The sequence below is a fragment of the Gorilla gorilla genome, chromosome 13 (assembly GCF_029281585.2).
Source record: "Gorilla gorilla gorilla isolate KB3781 chromosome 13, NHGRI_mGorGor1-v2.1_pri, whole genome shotgun sequence".
Taxonomy (NCBI): domain Eukaryota; kingdom Metazoa; phylum Chordata; class Mammalia; order Primates; family Hominidae; genus Gorilla; species Gorilla gorilla.
Window position 1 is genome coordinate 85861201 of NC_073237.2, and position 17518 is coordinate 85878718.

Below are 17518 nucleotides of genomic sequence, written 5' to 3' on the forward strand. Positions count from 1 at the left end.
TCTCATCTCAATCGCTTCCAACAACTCCACCTGAACACCGGCATCCTTGTGTCCTGCCTCCCAGCTGAGGGTTCATATCTAGCCTCCAAAAACAGCTGCCAGCCCCAAGGTTCCTGAGTGGGAACACACTTCCTTTCTTAGTGAATTGCCCAGGCCCCAACCCTGCGTTGCCTTCACCCTACACGTACATGGTTTGTTTCTTCTTTCTCAGTGTGCAACCCCACAGTTATGAGTTACCTGGCTTAAAAATGCAAACCCACACTTCTCATGTAATTACTCATCGTGCTGTTTTAACTCATATCTCCCAACTCCTGACAGCACAGGTAAAAAGAATCCAATGGCCTGTTCATCAAAAAGCAATGAAATTAATTAGAAGAGAGAGAAGCATTTCCCTCTCATGGCCTTCACATTCTCTCCTGGTGCACCTCCTCTAGTGCAGGAGAGTGTGGGGCTCCAACGCCCAGGCCTTGCGAACAGTGGTCACTGATGGCAGAAGGACAGAGCCACGGGCAGCGCCTTCATCTGGCCTCCATCCTGCAGACATGACCTCGCCTTCTGGGCGTACTCCCTAAGCAGGGACCTGGTGTTCTTCAGCACACAGAGAAGACAAGTGGGATGAAGCAAGAGCAAGGGGCTCTGCAATCAGAGGAACCTGGGTTCCAGTCCTGGCTTCTCCAAGCTGTGTGTTCCTGAGGGAAGTTACTGAGCCTCTCTGGGCCTCTGTTTCCTTATCCAAAAAGTGGGCATACTAATACTGCCTGTCTCATTTGGTTATGAGGATCCATGACTAATCATAGTTAATGCTTCCTAGTGCTTTCCTAGGTGCCCGATGCTGTTTAAGCACTGGGAGGCATTAACTATCATTCTTACCACCTGTGAAATGAAGCCAGTTATATCTGCCTAGCTAAGAAGACTCAGAGAGATATAACAAGCAGGGTGCAGCTATTAGCACATCTAACAATCCCTACTGCCAGGGACTGTGGGCTCCACCAGCCTCCTCCTGCACACACGGGGGATCGGGGCTTCCCCAGGTCCACATAGACTCCTGGAAGCAGGGCTTAGGAACACTGTGACAGGCAGCGCTGCTGTGGCTGTGGACGGGGAGGGGGCCGTGAGCCCCTTCTGCTCAATCTCCTCATCCTGGCCCGGAAGCAGGTAAGGAAGTTCCGGGGGCAGAGAGCAATGGGGGACCTTCTGCTGAAATTGGCACTGCAGCACACACCTCGATGGGGTAGGCACGCATATTACAACACAATACCATTACACTCTGCTGAGCAGGGCACCCATGAGAAAGGCTGGCTACAAAGTACACAGAGAGGGCCCGGAGGACATGTTTCCGCACCCTGCTGGGCAACACCTGCCAAGAAGCTACATCCAGAATCTCTCATCCAACAGTCCTCTACCAAGAATTCAGTATGGATATACCCCATGTGTGCAACATGACTGGAACGAGGCTATTCAATAGGTAAACTCCAAAGACACCCAGAAGTCCACCAGTGTGTGTGCGTCTACGTACATGGGTACACACAGATACAGCATAGAACGTTTTCTATACAAATTATTGCACATTCCAGAGGATGGAATACTATGCAACTGTTAAAAAGAATAAAGCTGCAATTGTATGAAAGGGCACTGTTCAGTAAAAAGTAAGGTTCCCAAAAATGTGAGTAGTATGTTTCCATCTGTGCAGGCACATGGTGTGTGACCGTGTGTGTGTGTGTGTGTGTGTGAATGGGTGTGCACACAGGCTCATCAGAAGGATGATTCAAGAGATCACAATTTAATCAAGAACCTGCTGGCAGCAATGCCTATAGAGAGAATTTGATCTGCAAAAGGAGTGTGCTTCATTTTTCATGATTTGGATTCTTTAGAACTATTCGAATTCCTTCCTTAATCATGTGGTTTTCTAACTAAAATATTTTAAATCTGATATCAAAAGTAAAATACAGTAATTGTAGAAAATTTGAAAAATTCAAGAAAGGCAAGAGAACACATTCCTGACAATCTCTAAAAAGGTTATACAGGTTATAACGCTGGTTAAAGTAAGATCCCAGCTCGGGTGTCTTCTGTACTAACTTTACTAAGAGGAAGATTTCATCAAAATGGAAATTTTTAAGAACAGCAGACAGATATGACATACAGTTCTGGTCTTTCTGGCATTTTGGTGAATTCCTCATTCTAAGAAACTCTGACTCATTCACTCAACAGTCACTACTGGAGGGTGTGGGGTGAAGGTGTGAGTCAGATAAAAACTGTAGACTCCCAGCCCCTGCTTTCTGGCTTGGGGAGGGCAGGCCACAGCAACCGCACAGGACGGTGGGGGGGGCCCTGCTGGCTCTGTAACATGGGAAGTGGGACAGGCAGGCTGGCAGCCATGCAAGAGGAGACCTGAAGTCCAAGAGAGAGGCTGGAGCCTACAGGCTGGTAGAGGAAGAGGGCCCGTGTGGGTGATGTCCCGGTCCTGTGTGTCCCTGCCCCGAGCACCATGCGTGCGCATCCCCGTGCCGTTTATTACGTGGTGCCCTCAGCAGCCTGTCACGGCTGTGCAATATTCCATAATTAAATATCATAATGTGGGACATTCCGATCCTTTCCAACTCTCCACTTACAATTCATTTTTCTTTAACCACCAGCAGTACCTGGCCAAGAATCTTTTCTGTCTGGAATGTTCACAGTGATGTTACAGAGGTGTAGGCACCACACAGAGGGCACTGGGAGATGGGCACGGGGGAAATTCCATGGTTCCATCATGTCTGTCTGCCGTTCTTGAAAATCTCCATTTTGATGAAATCTCTTAATAAAGTTAGTACAGAAGACACAAGTGCTCGGATCTTACTTTAATAGTCGTTACAACCTGTATAACCATTTTAGAGACTGTCAGCAATGTGTCAGCAATGTGTTCTTCTCTTGCCTTTCTTAAACAGAGGCTCAGGGCTTCTACTGATCAGGCTGACAGGTTTGCTTCCTTTAACTGGGAAATAATCACACATAACTTCCATGATTTATTTTCATTTGACTCTCCTCTAAAACTTTCAGTTAGTTGAGCTGAAGTCATTTTTGCAAAGTAATACTATCTTTGCTATATAATACAAGTCACCTAGCTTAAACTTTTTTTTTTTTTTTTAATTGAGATGGAGTTTCACTCTTGTTGCCCAGGCTGGAGTGCAATGGCGTGATCTTGGCTCACTGCAATCTCCACCTTCCGGATTCAAGTGATTCTCCTGCCTCAGCCTCCCAAGTAGTTGGAATTACAGGCATGTGCCACCATGCCTGGCTAATTTTGTATTTTTCGTACACACAGGGTTTCTCCATGTTGGTCAGGCTGGTCTCAAACTCCCAACCTCGCGTGATCCGTCCACCTCGGCCTCTCAAAGTGCTGGGATTATAGGCATGAGCCACTGTGTCTGGCCAGCTCAAACATTTTTTATGCTTCTTTCAAGTCTATTAGAAACCTTAATTGCTTCTTAATTTCTCCCCCAACTATGGAGGAAGCATATTGTGATAGTTGCAGTGCCGGCTGAGAGGCCAGCTTGCCTGGTTCAGATTTCCATGCTGCCACATCCCAGCTGTGTGACCCAGAACAGGCCTCTGCCCCTTCCTATCCCTCAGATACTTCCTTAGCACCTCCCCTCCCTCTGCTACTCCCTCAGTACTTCACCTCCCCCGGCCATTACCTCAGCACCTCCCCTCCCTCAGCTACTCCCTCAGTGCCTCCCCTCCCTCCACTAATCCCTCAGCACCTCCACTCCCTCAGCACCTCCACCCCCTCAGTTACTCCCTCAGCACCTCCACTCCCTCAGCACCTCCACTCCCTCAGCACCTCCACCCCCTCAGCTACTCCCTCAGCACCTCCACTCCCTCAGCACCTCCACCCCCTCAGCTACTCCCTCAGCACCTCCACTCCCTCAGCACCTCCCCTCCCTCAGCTACTCCCTCAGCACCTCCTCTCCCTCCACTACTTCCTCAGTACCTCCCTTCCCTCAGCTACTCCCTCAGCACCTCCACTCCCTCAGCACCTCCACCCCCTCAGCTACTTCCTCAGCACCTCCCCTCCCTCCCTCCCTACTCCCTCAGTACCTCTCCTCCCTCAGCTACTCCCTCAGCACCTCCCCTTTCTCAGCTACTCCCTCAGTACTTCACCTTCCCCAGCTACTCCCTCAGCAACTCCCCTCCCTCCACTACTCCCTCAGCACCTCCTCCTCCCCACAGCTACTTCCCTGGGAGAGGGTAAGACACAGCCCTACCATCAGAGATGAGACTGCACAAATGAGGACTGTAAGGCATGGACATTAAACACAATGTTACAAACAACCAACAAAATGGCACTATCCCCACAATGGCGGCCCACACCAAGGTGCGGAAAGGTCCAATCAGAATCCCACAGAAACGAGCAGTGCAGGGGCAAATAGGTTTTCCTAGATCAACGTCAATCTCCATTAAACCATGATGGTTTACTCTGTGATTTATTCCTAAATTGAAGTTTCTTTCTAAAGCCCACGACCACAACATTAGCTTTTACTACTAACCTCAGCTCAATGAGTCTGAAATGATTTAAATCCAAGATGCTTCCGTCCTGACTCCAAATTCCTTCGAGCTCTTTTTTTTCAGAACCTTGCACCCTTAATTCCTGAGTGTCTCCTTTCTCTGACCAGGACCCTTCTCGAACCCTACTAATTGCCTTCCTCACTGTGTCCTGCCTGGCTTTGGCCTCCTGGGCACCCTCTTCCTGTCCTCCCCCCACCTCTGCCCAATGTCCCCCACTTCCCTCACACCCATGGTTCATACCACCATCCCTCCTGTGAGGCCTCCACCTGGCTCCCGCTACCTGTAAGGGAATGACACCACATTCTAAGAGCTCCACCTTCTTAAGGCCCCCGTGCCCCCGGCCTTCAGTCCCCCTACACACAGGGAGGACTTACAAGGCATGCTTATTTCTTACAAGGCAGCTCGCATCATACTATTCTCTTGCTCCAAAGCCTCCTGTTTCTCTCCAGGGCTTGCAGAGGCAGGTCTCAGCCCCCAATCTAGTGTCCCCAAAGGAAGCCCTACAACTTGCTAGGTGTGCATTTTCCCCTCTTTTTGTGGAACATCGAGAATACACCACCTATCTAGACCCAGCCCCCCAGATATTCTGATTTAGCAGCTCCCTAGTGAGGCCAGGGTCTGTCTGGTTTTAGAGCAGCCCATGTAACTGGCAGCCAGGACCGAGAACTGGCCTGCATCCACCAGATTTCCTGCCTTGCCCAGTGTTACCCAGACCTTGCCACCTCCCCTAGGTATGTCCTCAGTCCATCCTTGACACCCGCCCACTGAAATCCTGGCTGTCCACTGTGGCTCAGCTCGAAGGCCAGGGCAACCTCGGACCTGCCCTCTGGGAACAGATGCCTCCCCTCAGCTGGTCTTCACTCATGGGGTCTCCTGGGGAAAAATGTAAGCAGGAAGAATAACTAACACCCGCCATAAGGCAAGGGTGAGGAAGTGACTGTTCTACTGGGTTCTGCAAGGGTCAGGCTGTGAGTCACCTGGAAGCAGCACGTGGCCCTGACATCTGGGAAGGGGCTGCTCACACCTCCCATGTTCACAGCTCCCTGGCAGGCTCCTCACTAACCCTCGTATTTGACATCTGACTGAATCCCAGTGTTCAAGAGGCCTGGGCAAGGACAGCCTACAAGCCCGCTGCTTTGACATCGGGGGCAGGAGTCCTGAAAGCCTGACCCTGTGGCCCCACTGGCTGTACATCCACCCCCTCCCCCAGTGTGCCCCACTGGAGACAGGTTTTACAGCACTGCTGGGAAGAGGAAAAACAGGCTCAGAAAAATGCAACAACCGTCTAGAGCCACTGGGAGAGGTGAGATGCCCTCCCGGGTCCTGCAGTGACCCCAGGACCATGACTGGCACAGTGCTCTCCAGCTGTGCTGAAGCTCCACCTGCCCTGAGCCAACAGCTTCCTCCTCCAGGGACACCAGGGCAGAGACAGGCCCTTCAGAAACAATGGCTCCTTCTCTTTGCCATCTGCCAGCAGTGAAGGCATCACAGAATCTGCCAGAACCATCCAGAACCCTGAACTGGTTCAGGACTACAGGCGGCCTGGGGAGGTGCCCTGCACTCAGAGGCATCCCTAGTCCCCACCAAGTGTCCGCAGGGGGAGCGCATGCAGTTTCTCCAGGGGACTGGACCTCCTCCAGGCCAGGATCCTTCTCCCCTGCTGCCCTCAGACTCAGCCCAGCTGCAAAGGTGCCAGAGGCCTGCTCGTTCTGCCACGGTGCAGGCACGGCATGAGGGGATAGGCCCAGGAGCCTCGGGACAGGCCCCAGTCCAAGTGGGAATTTCTTTTTTAAGTCTCAAAACCACAAAATGCCACTTTCCTTGCTTTCATCTTTAGTGATTCTTTAAATATATACACTACAATTACAAAGTTAGACCACCATGACCACAGCTCGTAACCAGAATAGAGTCAACAGGGAACCTAGTCAACAGGAGGCTCTCCCTCACTATCCGGGCCTCCTCCCCAGGACATGGCTTTTGCCAGCCTTAGCAACAGCGTGGCAAACCCACCAGAGAACCACAAGCTCCAGCCAGAGCTCTGTGAAGGCCCCAGCTTTGCCTCACTCCAGGTGGGAAACAAAAGGATGTTCGCCATTTCATCATCTGGGGCTGTCAGTTCCCGTCTCAGTACTGACCTTAAATGCTGTCTTACCATCGTGTGCAGACACCAGGTGCACGCAGCCTCCACCTGATCTACCAGCCCCCAAAGCCCCTCAGAGGCCACAAGAATCTCCCTCGACCTCAGTATCAGAGGAAGCAACTTCAACTAAGCTCATAATTATTTTAAGACTCTCCTACATCTTAACCATATTCAAATCAAACCAACTCACTTCCCATCAACAGTGGACCAAGTGGTCACTGTGGGCAGGTGACAAGCATCACAGAAGTGCTAAAAATAGACAATGTGACAACCACAACACCCGGCTACGATGGTAAGGAGCAAACACTGCAGGCCATACCTGTGCCCTAAGTCTGTCCCCAACGAGTTCCCCCTTTGCCACTAAGACAATTACTGCCTGTGTGGATGGCCAGAATTTCAATCAATTTCTATTTCCAAATCACCAAATGACCCTCTAGCTGAATGTCACAAGCCCAGTATTGGGTCAGAGGTTGATACACTCTACTCTAATGAATTACAGTCAATCCCCACGTTCAACTCACTAAATCCGTCCTCCCTTGCAGTGCAAGGGAAATGATATTTCTTCTCCTCTCTTCCAGATGCTTCCAGCCCAAGTAAGGCAGTCCCTCAATTCCCTTCCTGGGGAGTCAGAAGAGGGGGGCAGCCTAAAATGATACAGTCAGTCACTCAGGTCCATCCAACCCCAAATTGCCGTAGATGCCAGAAGAGGGTCAAGTGCATATGGACTAAGGAGGCGGTGTGACCCCGGTGAGATGCCTGTATCAGAAAACCACAGCCCCTGCCTCCCTGAGACAGCCGGGGCCTGGGGAGTAACCTCTGCTGTCCTCTCAGTGTGAAAGGAGCCCAGGTAGGAATTCCCCACTGAAGTAGTCAAGCAAACCCCCAATTTCAGGATTCACTCTGCAGCACCCAAATGGGAACAGACCTCACTCACGTTTCCCTGCACTGCTAAAAGGAACCTGGTCCTATTAACCTGGAACCCCCTCTCCACCCCCTCGTCAGCAGCACCTGCAAGTGGCATTTAGTGGGGCTGACTTCAAAGTGCCCAAGCCTACGGGGCTACGGCCCTGCAAAGCCCCATCCCGGTGTCTGTCCTTCCAGCAAGCAGCCAGCTCTACAGCATGTGGGGGTTCTCATTTTCCGAGCAGTGTGTCACCTTCCAGATGATTCAGAATGTGTGCGACGTGGCGGGTCACATGTGGGGAGGAGCTGGTGAGTCACTGTCACTCATTGCCCCCCACACAGTCACCTTCCAGGTCTGAGAGCTCCAGGAGGGGGGCTACCTGGCCATTGTTCTGTCTCTCGTAGGGCCCAGGAAGGAGGTGTGTTTCCCCTAGGGATGCACTCACCACTAGGGTGACCACCTGTGGAGGGCCCGCCTGGCCCTGAGGGGTGGGCTCTGCCCTGTAGGCGTGGGTGGCTTAGGGCTGACCTGAGACGCTGGCTCCAACACCCAGGCCCTTCTCACCTGCGTGTGTCACTGAGGGCCTGCTGCTGTCCATCTGACCACAGTTGACCTGTCATGGAGGGATACGGCCCCCACACTGAACAATTCCCTGGGCAGGCTCTTCCTAACCATCTCAGTGGTCACAAGCTGAGGACCACCACTGGCCACCAGCTCCAGCCGGCCCCCGCCACGGCCCATGCAGCTTCCTTCTGGGCCTCACATTCGATGCTGCCCAGCACTGCCCAAACACAGTCCCTGGCCCTGCAGGGGAACCTGAACTGGAGGGACGAGGGCAAGACCCGTATGACCTGCCAAGAGCCCAGTGCCACGCCCCAGCCACCAGAGAGGGTGCCAGGCGGCAGCAGAGGGGAGGCACACATCCTCCATTGCAGCCAGCGTGGATCTCAGGGCTACAAATAGCCAGTCGCAGGAACTCAGAACCACGAGGAACCAGCCCCTTCATCACAGGCAGGAGGAGAATGAGGCACAGGCATGGAGCCTGCTCAAGGTCACGGAGCCTGCTCAAGGTCATGCAGCGCAGGCCAGCTCCCAGCCACTCTGCATACGGCCTGGCCCACTGTCTTCAAGACAGCGCTTTCTCCTGCACCAGGGCAATGGCCCCCGGCCCCACCTACAGGACCATGGTGCACACGGCCAACCCACCTCCAGGGGCAGGGTGACAGACACCCCCCAGAAGAGCAAAAAACCAGATCCCAGTATGGGCTGGCCACAGGGAAATACGCAAGAAAGCAGCCACTAGGTCCCCATCTCCACCTTGTCAGCAGCCAGCACAAGGCTTCTCTAGGGCTCTGCCCCCTGGGTCCTTCAGGGCCCCTGGACCCTGCCAACCACACCACTGCAGGCTCCGCATGACTGCTCCAGAGGTCCAGAAGACAGAGAGGATGGACCTAGGTCCCTGGGGGGGTCTCCCCTTCCACGCTCACTCCTGGCCTTGGGTCACAGGCCCACTAAGCGGTTCGTCCAAGAGTGCGAAGAGTCAAGCACAGCCCCCAGCTCCTTCCCCAAATGCAGGTTACCCACGGGGCAGCCTGGGCATGGGCACTGGACAGAAGTGGCATGCATCCTGGCTCTCCTAACCTCCCTGCCCAGTCAGCCCTCCCAGACCCACCACCAGGAGTTGTACCAGGCCAGCGGCCACCTCGGCTGACTCTGGATGCCAAGAAGCCTCTAATCCTAGCTTCACCCAAGGCAGATGACATCTAGGGGAGCATTGACATCCCCATCAGGGTGAGCGCCTTCTTGGGGCCAGGAGAGGGGGCTGTGAAGACAGTAATTCAGGTCACCCAGGAACACTGTCACCATCCCTCTTTTGCAGCTAAGAAAGCAAGGCTTGGAAACTTCCGGAAGTCATATCAGTGTTGGGGGGTAGAGGGCAGTGTCTGACACTATGGGCATGGAAAGCAAAGTTCCCCACCCTGCATCAGAGACAAACTCAAGTGGGCCAAAGCAAGTTCCTGAGCACACCTGGGCTGAGCTGTGCTCATTCAAATCGGTTTCTTAACAGAATCTCAAGTTCATCTCAAGCTTGGAGCCTGGTGAGCACTTCATGAAGAGCAGGTTCCTGGGTCCCAGCCGGGTGACAGTGGCCGAGGGACGTACCCGACCTCCAGAAGCCCGGGAAGCATGCTGTTCCAGAGAAGTGCACGCTGCTAACAGCCCATTCCAGAGCGCACAGTGCAATAATTTTTTGCTAGCTTTAAAAAGAAGCACAAGAAAGAAATTACGCGGTTTGCAAACTGAAGTCTACGTGGTGGATGGAGTGGCCAGTTACGTCCTCAGAAGAATGCAGCTGTGGGTTTCTGTTTGGGGTCAAGCTTTGCCAAATAGTAGCACTCTGAAAATGCACATAACAAGAAAACCTCATTAAAAACTCTGTAACCCTAAAACCTGTATCAAAGCCTCCAAAGCTGCTGCTTAACCCTGACGGGCAGCTCTGTGGGTGGGAGCGGTCACAAGCCTGGCTGAGGAGGACAGGCCTCAGGCTGGGACGGCAAGTCATGCCCAAAGCATCTGCAAATGACAGAAAGTTCTGGAAATATTTCACACAGGGAAGGGAATTACTGGACAGTCAGAACATACACCACAAAATTTCAGAACTAGGAGGAAGTTTTCAGCAATACTCTCCCACTTGGGGCCAGAAACTCCAAGCATCTGTCCCTGCTCCGCAGCAGCCAAAGAGCAAACCCTCCAGACAGCTCCCCAACCACACACACACTGTGTCGAGGGGCCTGGACCCCACTTACCGGGTGAGTTAGATGCCCTCCAAGCTTCAGAGGGAGACAACTGACTGTGACTGCCTCTCTAGGGGTGGCTATTGTCCAGCTGCAAAACCCACCCAGGGCAGGAGCCCGCAGAGGGGCAGCAGCCGGGCTGGGAGGACAAACAGCCAACATCTTCCCAGGCAGGGAAGAGGACCAGCCACAGTTACTGGGGAGGGAGAAACTGGCCTCTGATGTCCACAGAGTCTAACAGGTGTATTTCCAAGGCCTCAGCAACCCCACAAGCTCAGAGAGATGCCCTGCCCAGGGATGTTTATCTCCATGGTGCCTTATCAGTAAAAATCTGTCATCCAAATATGCACCATCAGATGGGCCGAGCACGGCGGCCCAAGCCTGTAATCCCAGCACTTTGGGAGGCCGAGGCGGGCAGATCACCTGAGGTCAGGAGTTCAAGATCAGGATGGCCTACATGGCAAAACCCCATCTCTACTAAAAATATAAAAATTAGCTGGGTGTGGTGGCTTGCGCCTGTAATCCCAGCTACTCAAGAGGCTGAGGCAGGAGAATTGCTTGAACCCGGGAGGCGGAGGCTGCAGTGAGCCAAGATCATGCCATTGCACTCCAGCCTGGGCGACAGAGCGAGACTCCATCTTGGGGGAAAAAATACCAAAAAACAAATAGGCACCCATCAGAAACAGGTTAAATTAACAATAATATTATAGCATGCTATGCCGAGTACAATCCACACAAGTCATGTTTATTGACAAATACAGACAAACATTCTATTAAATGCAAAGAGGAGAAGATAAAACAGCACTTAAGTGCAAGCTTACTCATGTAAAAAACCCAGTCATAAAAGGTCACACCCAGGGAATGGCCTGACTGGCACGTTCCAAGCTCACTCCCAGGCTGACTCCTAACCCTGGCGGCTCCTGCTCCTGCTCCTGTGGGTGAGCCACCCGGGGCACACCCAGGGCTGGCTAGAACACCACCTGCAAATGCAGGTAGAGCAACCTCCAGGAGGAGGGACACCAAAATGCCAGAACTAATTCTGGGAGGTGGAATTTTAGGGGCACTTTCAATGTCTTCTTTGAATTTTCCTGTATCTTCCAAATGTTTTTACTGGAGGCATTTTTCAGTATTGTTCTCCCAAACAAGAGCAGTTTCCCGAGATTCTCTTTCGTTTTTTGGAGACAGGGTCTCACCCTGTCACTAAGGCTGCAATGCAACAGTGCAATCATAGCTCACTGCAGCCTTGAGCTCCTGGGCTCAAGTGATCCTCCCACCTCAGCCTCCTGAGTAGCTAGGACTACAGGCGTGAGCCATCATGCCCAGCTATTTTTTAATTTTTTTGTAGAGATGGGGTCTTGCTATGTTGCCCAGGCTGGCCTTGAATTCCTAGGCTCAAGTGATCCTCCCACCTTGGCCTCCCAAAGCCCTGTGATTACAGGTGTGAGCCACTGTACCCAGCAAGATTCTCTCTTTTGATGGTTTCACCTCAGCAAAAAAGAAGGTGGCCCTAAAGCCCCCAGAGCACATTCCTGCCTCCTCAAGGACACGTTCCCAGCCCCTCCCTTGGCCAGACTGGGATCCGTACAGTCAAGGCCCCAATACGAGCTCTGGTTCATCTATGCTATCCTCATCTCTCTGTGTCCATACCTCAGTGTACCTTCCCTTCTGTGCTGCTCTGCCATGACAAGCCCTGACCAGTCCATCTGTTCCCCCAGGAGAGGCATATTTACATGGCACAGGAGCCTGGTGGCCCAGCTGCACCCTCTGGGCCCACCCTTACCAGCTGTGCAGCCCTGGAATGGCCACTCAACCCTCTGCCCCTTGGCTTCCATCCATAAGACAGAGTTGGCCACAAAAGGTACTTGGATTATTTATAACACTGCTTGGCACAATAAATGTTAACCACTAATATAAGTAGTATTATGTAAGTGTACTACCACAGAATAGATTGGGTCATTTTTACTAGATAGTGGAACTGTAACCCTGACTAAGCCTGGAGATCTGGGGACAGGACCCTGGGGAGTTGGGAGCTGAGATCTGAAAATTCAGGATGATCAGGGCGGCCACAGTAAGGTCCTAAAACTGCCTGAGGCTAGTGTGAGGGGCGCCCTCCAGGACTCTGTTGTAAGGGCAGCAATAAGACCACTGGCTGCATGGCTCTTCCTCCTCTGAGTGCCCTGCCTCTATCTCTGGTCACCAGTGCAGTGGGGCACACCCCGTGGGGATTTGCAGGCCCTCAATGATAAAAATAGATTTGGTGCTGCAGGCAAATGATACTTAATACCCATATGAAAATGAGGTTAAAAAGCAAAAACAACCTCCCAACCGCCTCACACCAATCAGGGTGGCCACTACCAAAAAAAGCAAAAAACAAACAAACAAAAATGGAATACAAGTGTTGGTGAGGATGTGGAGAAGCTGGAACTCTTGCACTTTGCTGTGGGAATGCAATACAGTGTAGCCACTGTGGGAATCATGACGGTCCCTTAAAACATTAGAATAACCATGTGTTCCTGAGATTCCACTCTGGGTATGCACACAAAGAAGTCTCAAAGAGACGTGTACACTCGTATTCACGACAGCACTACTCACAAGGGCCAGAAATCTCTTCTGCACCCAGTCATGTCCTCAAAGTGACCCCACCTTTATAAGGACAACCTGAAGGGGACCTCTGTTACCATAGTGCGAACATAAGAGCGTCTTCGGGTGTGCACAATGGTTGGGAACGTGGCAGAACTGGCTCTAGGACTTGCCAAGTGCTGCTGGTGCATCCTGGGCACAGGGCGAAAGCCAGCTCTTCACAGGGACTTCTCACCTCACTGTCTATAGCAGGCTGGAGCACGGATGTATGCATGCCCCTGCTATAGAGGCATGGATGTAGCAGTGACCCCCTGAGGCTGCCACGAGTCCCCCATGAGTGCAACTGCAGAGACAGCAGCCGGCAGCAGACGGACTGAGGGAGGGGCCACCAGGGGACTTGCTCACTTCCAGGGGGGCCAGGCGGTCAGTGGGCCACTGCAGCATGGTCAGCACTGATGGACTCCTTGATAGTGGGGAGGGGTCTCCAATCGGCAGGGAGGGGCTCCCATGACCTCTGTCCAACCAGCAGCCACTGCAGACTGTAAAGACAGCTGGTGCCACATGCTACGGCCTTCTGAGCCCACGGTATGTGTCCTGGAGAGGGACTGTGCACAGGCACAGTAGGTCAGATGCGTCCAACTCTTGGCATTTCGCTTAACCCCCTCTGGGAGGGGCCTCCCGCCCCTGCATGTGGCCGAGCATGGGCTTCTGATAGAAGTAATCAGGGTCTGCCTGAGTACAGGGTGGATACCACCCAGGGCAGAAGTCCAGAGGGTCACAGGGTCCGGGGGCAACAGGGAGACACAAAGCCCTCTGCTGTCCCATTACACACAAGAGCATGGCCCTAGGTGCAGATTGTCCCGGGGCTGAGACAGTATCTCTCAAAGCCTCTGGATGCTGGTACCAGCGTACCCCAGCAGCTCCGCACTAAGTGTGGGTCACACTGGGCAGCTCCAGACAGAGCGCCACCACTCCCCTCTGGACTGGGTGACATGGATGCTATGATGAGCTGCAGAAGCCCCCATGCAGACGTGGGCAGGAATCTGTGCATGACTCACACATAGCACTTGGCATGCACGGACTGCCCCACTCTGGGGAGAGATGCTGTGACACATGGAGCACACCAGGAATGCCAAGTGACGTGGACCACGCATACCACATTGTCTCCAGCTGTTCATGTTTTAAGACCAGCCAGACCTCGGCCCCGGAGCAGCAGTAATGTGCGACAAGGTCTACCCAGTCACCCGCTGCCAGCCAGGTGGGGCCCATCCACCTGTCTCCACGATGCATGCTGCCCCCATCCAGCACGCGTGTAGGTAGAGGAGGGAGGGGTCTCGGTCTAGGAGCCAGCCAGGACCCTAGAAACCTCTAGAAGGAAAGACAGCACAATGGCATTGGGCGCCTTCTCAATCTCCACTGAGACCTTTGTCAAAACGGTATGCAGGCCCTCAAACCTATTGCTTCTTTGGGTTTTCACTTTCTTTCATGAAGCTTCGTGCATGTAAAAATGTTAGTCTGTCTTTTCTCCTGTTACTGTCTTTCGTCAGTTTAATTTGCAGGCCCTAGAAACAGCATCTAAGAGAGTAGACTGAAAGTTTTTCTTCCCTCCACCACCAGCGTAGCACCTTCTCTCCTCTCTGCCCTCCTGCCTCTCTCATAAGAAACTCTGTGATTACATTTAGGGATCACCCTGGAAAATCCAGGAGAATTTTCCTATCTCAAGGTTCTTAAGTGAATCCTATCTGCAAAATCTCTTTACCACGTAAGGAAACATTCACAGGTTCCAGGGATGAGGGATGCCCCAAGGTACTAGGGCATCATTCATCCTCCTGCAGACCCCTGGCATGTGCAGCCACGGACCTTTGAGTGAAGTCTCCAGGGCCCTGTCAGGGAATGTAGAGGGGAGGCAGGGCAGCTGGGCCAGGCCCTGTCTAAAGGGGCCACTGCACCTCCCAGCCTTCTACAACATGGCCTAGTGTGGGCAATAGTTCTTGATTTTTTTCTCCTGAAAGAAAAAAACCTGAATTTTTAGGTGAAGCCTTTGAATGCTGCAACGTAATTAATCCATATATTTTTAATACTGGGAAGTCCCAACCAAACACATCTGAGGGCTGAGTTGCTGGTCTAAGAGCTCAGAGTCTACCTGGGCATGGGGGAAGGGGCCGGCCAAGGCAGGGAGTGCACGGGGGCTGCACATCCCCCAGGGCATGTGGAGGACAGAAATCCCCACTAAGAGAGTCATGATAAAGGCAGTCATAAGGTAATATTAATTTTAAGAATGCTGGTTGAGTAAACATGCAAATGATCATTAACAGGACCTGGAAAATAACCAGAAAACCAGTACATTCCATGGGAATCTTGACTTGATGAGTCATTCAGATGCAAATTTTACCCCAATTCTGGAAGGATTACAAGCATCCCCATTCACAGCCCCCATTCCTATGTAAATTCTAGTCCGAGGACTGGCCCTCCAGTTCCCAGCCTTCTGGCTGCTTTGCCCTGTTTCTTTCCTTGAGGCTCCTAAGCAAGAGCTGTGGAGTTTCTGGTTTGTTTCTGGCCCCTCCTCCTTTCCCCAGCTTGCAGAGATGGCAGACTCCCAGGGCTCTCTGACTTTCACACACCTGGACCATACTAGACACAGTGCCGGGCATGTACTTTGATTTACAGAACCCAGGGACAACAAGGCCACCCAGGTCTGTGTCAGCAAAGATCCTGAACAGCAGCCACACCCACGGCTTTATGCAGAGCAAGTCCTACAGGCTCCACCTACGCCCCACCCGGCCCCGACCAGCCTGCTGCCTGCTCCTGGACAACCTGGTCTGGGTGCACCCCTCCCAGGGCCACGCCCACAGGTTGCATGTCCGGCCTTTCCTTACAGAGGCTGTGCAAAACAGAGAAACTTCGAGATAAATGAAATTTAAATAAAGGAAGGGTATAAACACTGCCCAATGTCCATATCTGCTGTGCCGCATCCCAATGCATGCTGAATTGGCTGCCCAGTAAGAGAAAGCAGGGATAGCCCCAGGCCAAGGAAGCGCCCCCGCCGCCCCCCTACCCCCAAATCACAGCCTCAGCCTTGGCTGCTCTCTGGCCAGCTACAGAATGATGGATATCTCAGACAACATCCTGCACTTCTGTTGTCTTCAAAGCACAGAAGTGCAAAGCTCTGGGGTGAAGCCTGTAAGGTCCACTCAAGTGTGTTTTTCCTCTGGTTGTCCAGAAGGGCAGCTGGTCATTTGGTCCCCTCACATTAGAAGGAAGCCCACTTACTCAGCTTATTCTCACTCAACCCCAGTGAGGGGTGAGAAATGGGAACACAAGACCATTTACCAAATGACAAAGAAAACCCAAGCCCCTGACCCTGCCCAGCTGGCCTCACCTTTCCAGGGGCCATGCTCCTGATCCCACGCTGGTCAGCGTGTCCCCAGCCGCCAGGGAGGATGGATACTCAGGACACCATCTGGCCCCGCCGCCCCATCCTCACGCAGGGCCTCTGCTCGCCTGGGACGTCTGTCCTGACTGCAGGGGTTTCAAGGGCTCTGTTAGTAGTCGGGGCTCAGGCCAGGACTGCTCCAGCCACAACAAGGCGCCCTTCAGCGCAGGGACAAGGTCCCGTGGTGAGCCTTCTCCGCAGGCTGTGGAACAAGCCTGTCCCATTCTCTTCCTTTTAAACAGCGGGGCTGTTCAGCAATGTGGGCCTGATTGTTTTCCTGTGTGGGCTAATTCAGGGGCTCGTGGGGCAGGGCCCAGTCCCAAGGCTGAGGAAGGAGGAGAAAGGCTGCCTTAGAGGAAGGTGTGGGGGGTTGCGGCCCAGCACCCAAGCCATGCACACCATTGTCCACCCATGGAGCGGCAGGTCGCCTGGCAAGGGCAAGCTCCTGGGTGCCTGAGGACCCTGCAGGCCTGGCCACTACTTCAGTCATCTGGGGGCTCCATGGCAGGATGGGTGAGCTGCCTAAGGCCACGGGACAATGGGGCTAGAGGTGAAGTCCCGAGGAAGCAGATGTAGCCCTGGGCAAGTCACTCTGGCCCTCTGAGCTCTCATGTCCAGCCTTTGACTCAGGAATCACGAAGACAGCTCAGTCAAGAGGTAGCAATGAGGGCAAACTTGGGAGGTGAGCATGCACAGAGCTGCTGGACAGTGCTGCAGCGAGATGGCCTGCTCCCAGCTGGGCAGACGACCCTAAAATGGGAAGCACGTGGCCTCTTCTGTTAGGGGCTGCAGGGCCCTGGCTGCTCTGCGGGCCAGCATGCCCACCCCCATGAGTGGCCTGATCCTAGTGGGCGTTGCACAGTGCAATGAAGTGTGGCTCGTGCAGCTCTGGCAGTTTTTATTTTTCTGCAGGCCAGGTTTTCCTCCCACAGCGGCAGACACCTGCCCTCAGCCTGTAAGGAAGCGCGATGCAGTGAGTATTGCCCAATCTTGGTCGCCCACACTTGGTCTTGAATAAGCAAACAACCACAGGACAAGCAGCAGGGCAGGTGTGAAGCTCGCCCTGAGTCTCTGACACTGCAGGTGTGGCCTCCAGATCCCAGCCTCTGCACCCACCCCCA

The 17518-nt window shown here is 53.1% G+C and overlaps 1 protein-coding gene across 13 annotated transcripts in view; it reads right to left on the minus strand.

Annotated features, from left to right (window-relative positions):
- SEMA4D (semaphorin 4D) overlaps positions 1-17518 on the minus strand; it is a 137044-nt gene that overhangs the window by 58882 nt on the left and 60644 nt on the right. The window contains exon 1 of one of the 13 annotated variants that reach the window (XM_055350830.2): positions 16344-16596. The exons of the other annotated variants lie outside the window; for them this stretch is intronic. The gene's annotated coding sequence lies outside the window, so the exon portion shown is untranslated. Of the gene's footprint in view, positions 1-16343; positions 16597-17518 lie in introns of those variants that run through there. 13 annotated transcript variants of the gene reach the window in all.